Here is a 6000-nt window from a genome sequence, read left to right as displayed (position 1 = left end):
CATACACACACGTATGCACACATGCACACATAATTCAATCCCATAGTGGAGCAGAGGACAAGACAAACAGGTAATGTACCCCAAGAATCTCAGTACACATGCCATGAAGTTTGATTGATTCACAGCCCAGATCCAAATGACTCTGCCCAGACAATGGCTTCCACTGCAGCCTTCATCCCCAGAGCATACAGAAGAGCCAGCTGGTGGCCTCCCTGCCAGCCCCCCTCAGCAAGTTTCCTTGCTCCACTTCCCTCCATTCTGACTATATGAGTTTCTCATCAGCCTTTAGCCCAAGTCTTTCTCTCCATCCCATTAGCCTTAACAAAACTGGTAGGACCTCCGAATGGGGACTGGCTGACCAGGGGACCACAGAAGCACAGGCTGGGGCTAGGCAACCATTAAGAGACAATGATCTCCCCTTTGTCCCAGCTGCTAGCATCATTACTGAAAGCCCAGGGTCAACTCCTGGACTCAGAACCAGGGAGCCAAGTGGGTCTGCCTATTCAGCAGTCGTGTGCTTCCCGAAAGGTGCTTACAGGACTCTTCATGGGAATAAATTTCAACCAAACCTTGGAATTCACATGTTGGTATCCACTGGATTTGAAGACAGCACTGATACCCTGAGCCTTGGATTTGCTGCTGGGTCTGCCACGTACTACTACTAGCTCGAAGACTTTGGGCAAATGACATCTTCTTTCTTTACGCCTTGCTATCTTAATCCGTAAGCATATGAATAAATAATGACATCTGTTTAAGAAGGTTGTTGTGAATTTAAATGAGATTATTTAAATAAGAGTAATTTTCTGGCACTTGAAGAATTCCTGGTATTCTACAAATGTTAGTTAATGCTGCTCTTACTACAACTACCTCCACCACTACAATAATCATTGTCATTGTCAGCAAAGCTTGTTACAAGAGTTAACCCCAAATCTCAAATTTAGAATCAGCTTTAGTTACCATTTAATTAGTACCTACTATGTCAAATATTCTGTTGGGCACCTTTGCTGACATTAATAAGTCTAACCTTCACAGTTAACCTGTACAGTAGGTCATATAATTTCCCACCCATTTATAGATGAGAAACCTCTACAATAGCAGGATGGTTTCCAAAGTCTCATGAAAATGGGTCTAAGGAAGGGAACTTCACAGGTTCTTGATCTACACATTTGTCTAGTTATTTATATCTTAATTCATTCCAAAAAAATGTTGATGGCATCTACAAGGCACCCATGTGCCAGGCAGCACAGTGCCCTAGAAAGTATAAATGCAATAAAATTGATGAGCCCTAGGTTGGAATCCCAGTTCCATCATTTACTACCTAAGTGACTTGAGGATGTTACACAAAACTTCTGTGGGCATAGGTTTCTACCTCCCATGGATTAGCTATGCAAACTGAAAGATAGTCATTCTTATCCCCATTTTTCTAATGAGTAAATGAAGATTCAGAGATGTCGAAACTTTACAGAGTTTACAAAACTATTAAGTAAGTAATTAAATAGGTTGGTCTAATTTCAAATTCCAAAGTTCTTTCCATCATGTTGAGCTATCTAAATGGTGCCCTTCCCAAGTGTAAAGCTGGAATTGGAACAGAGCACAGTACTTCCCATTACGTTGTGGTGGTGGTGTTTTTCTGGGGACATTGGACTTAAAGGGAAAAATCTCAGACCTATCGACTTCCTCATTTACACTTGCTCCCTTCCAAATAACTAAGTATCTCAAAGCTTTCTGTCAAGAATAAGTAAAAATAATGCTGCCTTCAAAGTGAGTAGGGAGAGGATGAGATCCTGGAAAGTGAGGCAGCTCAGATTGCAGCTTGAGTTTCTGTTGTTTTTTTTTTTCTTCATCCCCTACTCTGCGGACAATTTCAGTCTGCAATCTGTCCCAACACACCATGGGACGATGCCCTCCTGGTGCTCAGTTTCATGGGCCTTTAAAATTTTTCCATCATCTAGTACCAAATATATACCAACAATTTGCTATACAAAGGCACCGCGGTTGGTGATTCAATGTTCACAAGGGTGCCAGGCCTCAAACTGATTATAGTCGGCAGTGGGGAGTGACGAGAAGAAATATAACCAGAATGCGATGTGAAGTATGAGACACAGAGGCGCAGAGAACTTGAGTGTTATCCTCACCTCTCTATCATCTCTCCCACCTCCTCATCGTCAGCCTACTCATCCTCTCTGTGTGACCTTCCCACTCCTGTGAATGAAGCTACCTCCCAAGCAACCGTTCCCCAGTCAATGTCTCCAACCCAGGCCACTCCTCCTATCCAAGCCCTAATCACTCAGTTGCTGCTTTGATGGCCTTCGAAACCAACATGTTCCAGGTTACACTCACCATCTTCCTGCCACCAACAACCCCTTCCTGATGAAAGGCATCATCATTTACCCTTAACACCTTTCTCTTTCTGACCCCCCAAATTTAATTACTCTCCAAAATCTTTTCAAATCTTCCTCTTAAATAGTCCTTGGACATATCTGTTTTTCTCATCTCTGTCGTCATCCAGTTCAATTCAGGCCGCCTTATCTCTTGCCCAGATTGTTCAACCAGCCTCCCAGCTGATCTGGACTCCACTTCAGCCTGTCTCTCATCTTCTGTTCATATTTTATCAGAGTGACCTTTTTAAAAGCCAAATCTGATCTTGTCTTTCCATGTTTAAAATCTCCTTTGCTTTCAGCATAAAATCGAAACTCTTTAGTTTGACCCACAGGGCTTGTCAAGGCCTGACCTCAATCTTCTCTCTTCTCTCTTCCTTTCTCTCAGTTCACATCCCATTATGGTCCATAATTAGGGCGATTGAATAATTTTCATCCAAATAGAAACTTATAAGAGTTAGAGGAGGACCTAGTCTTAATTACACTAGGACAAACTGGAATTCTCCTGGACAAACTGAAACCTTTAATCATTCAATCCATAATGACCATTCCAACCCAGTACAATTTTTTTTTCTCTCTTTTCCCCAAAGCTAACTGTCAACTTCTCTCTGTGTCTCTTGGCTCAGATTTTCAGAGATAGATAATTCTTTTGTCCCAGCTCATCTTTTCAAGCCAAGCCCAGGTTACAGTCCCCAGCCAGCTTCCAGATTGTTTGACTGTCCTTATGTTAAATAACCAGGAAAGACAAACCAGGGGTGTCAGTGTGGACTGCCTCATGGCACAGCACACGGACACTTACATGTTCATGGCCACTCACTAAGTGTGTGTGGGAGGAGAGTGGAAGGGAGAGAGGAGGAGGAGGAGGAGGAGGAGGAGGAGGAGGAGGAGGAGGAGGAGGAGGAGGAAGAGGAGGAAAAGGAGGAGGAGAGAACAAGACCTGGTGGCATCTAGTCTCTGGTTCCAGTTGCTCATGAGAGACATCCATTTCCTTGCTTTTTCTGCAGTTTGGAGTTTAGTTTGGTTTTCTGCTTTTTCTTAATGGAGTCTCAACTGACATGGGACCACGGTGGATGGTCAGGACTCCTCATCAAATGCTTGAAGACCGCTCTTGGGTCTCTAGCCCTTAGCCCTCTCTGCCCTCTGTGCAACTCTACCATTCAGTGGAGCCTCTTTAGGGACCACATAAAGCTTTGCCTTTGCATTAATATTGGTCTTATCTGTAAGGTTGAGTTTGAACAAAGAATTCTGTAGTTAAAAAAACATTGGAAAACAACTGCCCTTGATTTTTTGAGTCAGAGCCCATGTTGGGTTCATTGATGTATCTGTGCTGTTTAGAATAGGCCATGACACACGATGGCATCAATAAACCTTAGGTGAATGAATGCATTATTGGGCTCAAATTCTTTCACCACCCTGGCTGCTCCCCTCTAAAGGCACTGACCTCTAAGTCAGCTGGAACTGCCTTCTTCTACACTTAAAAAAAAAATCCTCCCTTCCTTAGAAAGATTTGCCTGGAGGCGACAGGCCTGGCCAGGGACGTCTGCCTCAGCACCCCCAGCACAGCCAACCCATCAGCTGGCTAACTTGAAGGATGTTCTTTCTTCCTAGCTGAATTTTCTTCTCTCTCCCTTTCAAATCCTGCTGTGCTGTTATTCAGTAATGGAAAGAGCAGAAATCGCTTTAGAAAGGAAGCCAGCTGGTTCATTAGTCTGATTAAACTCAAGCAATGGGATCTGAGCACAGTTCACATGATGAATGGTGTGACTTCTCCTTGGTCACAATGAAATTTAGAGTGATTATTAATTTGGGGTTCAGTCACCCCTCACATCTGCAAAATCATGTGGCTCAGAGAGAAGGAACAGGGCTACAGCAAGATGGTGTCAAGACTTTCTGAACAGAGGTGGTTCAGACCTGGTATACTCCACAAAGTATGCCAGCCTCCCCAAGTCTGTCAGAAAGACCTGGTCTTCAGAAACAGCAAGACTTATCTTCAAAATCAGATTTTGGTAATTATCAGTTAGGTGATTCAAGGTTCAGAGTCTTCACCTAAAAAAGGGTATAAAAATATGTTTTTTAGATGAGTCATAAGAACTAATAACTACTTAAAGCTCCAAATACAATAGTTCAGAATGTTTTGAATGTAAACAAGAGCGAGTGAAGGTGAGAAATGAGTTAGAACAAAGTAAGCAGGGGCCAAGTCACAGAAAGTCTTAAATGTTGGACAACAGAGTTTATGATTATATTGAAAATATGGGGAGATTGCAAAAGCTAAAATCACAAGAGAGTAATATGATCAATTTTCATTTTGGGAAGCTCACTCTGGCTGCAGGGCAGAAGGTTTGGATTGGATTGGCACTAGACTGGTCATAGGGAAAATGACCGGGACAGTCATCCTGGAAGGGATGAAAGGAGTCTAAATGATAATGAAGGCAGGAAGTGGAGTAATAAGGAATCTGCCTCTCTTGCAGCAGATTTGGAAATCAGCAAGGAAGCAGAACAACTTGTCAATGCAAAAAGACTGACGATGGAAGGGGACACTGGAGAGGGGAAGTCCCGTTGGTCCCGACGCTTCTGGCTTGAGTCGCTTTGCAGGCAGTGGGAGCCAATCTCTGTGGAAAGGAAAACAAGTGGAGAAGCAAATTTGTGGGACATGAGGAGGAGAGTTGATTCTGGGACATGCTGAATCGGAGGTAATATTTTAAATGTTCTATTTAATGGCATAGAATCCAGTGTGATGGGGGTACACAATTAAATAGATCTGGTCTGAAAGAGTTACCTTTCCTAGGCCCTATTTCTAAGAAGATGAATAGTTGAACTAGCCAAGACCAATCTGTTTATCCCTTCTGTCTGATGATTTTCCAGGGAAGTCCTTTTAGAGGCTGTAGTAGCCATGGCTGGATCTAGAAATGCTTCTTCTAAGTTTCCTACCAAGAAATCTAACTTGCCGTATAGAACACCCCAAACCTACCATTTCTTATTTTGCCTTTATTCTCTAGATATGTTCATTGTGAATATAACTTTTCTCTACTGGTTCCAGGTGTGGGTAGAGGAGGGCTGCAGCTCCAAGTAGAGGGGAAAATAACAGGTTTGAGCTCCTGCAAAAGGTCAAAGATGACCCCACACAATTATCGCTACTTAGAGGGAAAATGTCACATTGCAGGGAAGAATGTAAGGGATAAGCTTAAGTAAGGGTGAATTATAAGCAGGGACCATAAAAAAGGAATAAAAGATGACAAACAACCCGTATACAAAGGAATCCCAAACTAGGTCTACAATAGAACAGAAAAAGAAAATGCATCTCCAAGTTGCCTTCAGAAAGTGGCTTGGAATAATGGGAAAAGCACGAGTTTTAGAGATCCACAATTTTAGGTCCAAACCCCAGGTGTAAGCCCGCTCATGTGACATTAGCCAAATCATGGAAGCTCTCTGAGACCCAGTTTCTTCATCTGTGAAATGTTCAGAATAATACCTTCCTTGCAGGGTCAGCAAGATGATCAATGCAGAGGAGGTGATGGGTGAATTTCAGTGGTTGTTATTGCTGTGATTGTCTCCATTTTCCTTCCTTCCAGCTGTTTTTGGGCTAATTCTCTCTGCTTCACAACCACAGTAACAATCCTAGGTC

The sequence above is a fragment of the Rousettus aegyptiacus genome, unplaced genomic scaffold, assembly GCF_014176215.1.
Source record: "Rousettus aegyptiacus isolate mRouAeg1 unplaced genomic scaffold, mRouAeg1.p scaffold_m13_p_4, whole genome shotgun sequence".
Lineage (NCBI taxonomy): Eukaryota > Metazoa > Chordata > Mammalia > Chiroptera > Pteropodidae > Rousettus > Rousettus aegyptiacus.
Note: the sequence above shows the minus strand (reverse complement) of the source record.